The sequence below is a fragment of the Gekko japonicus genome, unplaced genomic scaffold (genome assembly GCF_001447785.1).
Source record: "Gekko japonicus isolate JY-2015 unplaced genomic scaffold, Gekko_japonicus_V1.1 scaffold299, whole genome shotgun sequence".
Classification (NCBI taxonomy): domain Eukaryota; kingdom Metazoa; phylum Chordata; class Lepidosauria; order Squamata; family Gekkonidae; genus Gekko; species Gekko japonicus.
This window is the reverse complement of record NW_015170896.1, coordinates 1-1,084: the sequence shown is the minus strand read 5'-3', so window position 1 is coordinate 1,084 and position 1,084 is coordinate 1.

Sequence of the window (1,084 nt, the reverse complement as noted above, 5' to 3'; positions counted from 1 at the left end):
CTGTCACCACCTCCATAACATGAAGGACTGCATGTGTTACATTTCTGTCTGTCGGGGAATGGTTTAAAGACACAGGAGCCTTGTAAAAGAAAAAAGAAAAAAAGATGGCACCCATAGAAAACAGAACAGGCCTGCAGAACTTCTGGACCACCAACCCAAACACAGCCTCTCAGGCATCTGTATTGTATCCAGCAAGTGCTTTTAAAAACTTATGAAAAAGAGAATAGGTATTTGACTGTTTATATGACGACAGCTGCAAGAATCTTATATGCCAAATATTGAAAAACCATGGTGATACCAACGAAACAGGGGTTTGTGAATAAACTTTTTGAAACAGCAGAAAATGATAAACTGACTCTAGAAATGAGATTGAGTAAAGGAAAATAGGAGAAGCTGGAGGGACCCAATCCAATTTGTCCATTATTTTTCGTATTGCCATGAGAGGAAGCCATTCGACAGGAACGGTATGTTTCTGTCACCACCTCCATAACATGAAGGACTGCATGTGTTACATTTCTGTCTGTCGGGGAATGGTTTAAAGACACAGGGGCCTTGTAAAAGAAAAAAGAAAAAAAGATGGCACTCATAGAAAATAGAACAGGCCTGCAGAACGTCTGGACCACCAACCCAAACACAGCCTCCCGGGAATCTGTATTGTATCCAGCAAGTGCTTTAAAAAACTCCTTTTGCATAGTCCCTTCCAGGCCACAAAACCAGGAGTCTCACACACACACACACCCATCCCAGTACATGGCAGGAAAGCTGCATGTACTTTGATGGGTTAAGTTGTAAAGCGATTTGGATTATGAGAAACAAAGGTTGTAAAATTATGATCCATTTTACAGGTATTGGTTTTAATGGAGACTCCTGCTTTTGTGTTGTTTTTTTTAAGGAAGGAAATTGGGTCTAGTGCCAGAGGTCTCAAAAAAAGTTCTGTGGCACGTCAAAGGTTAAAAGTGAAACTGATGTGATTATCTAACCCATACACATAGAAGGGGGGGCAGTGGACCAACTTCCCCCTGCCTCTCCCACTGGTAGCCAGGGGGATCTGGCAGCCCTAGCATTAAGTATTGAGATGAGGCAG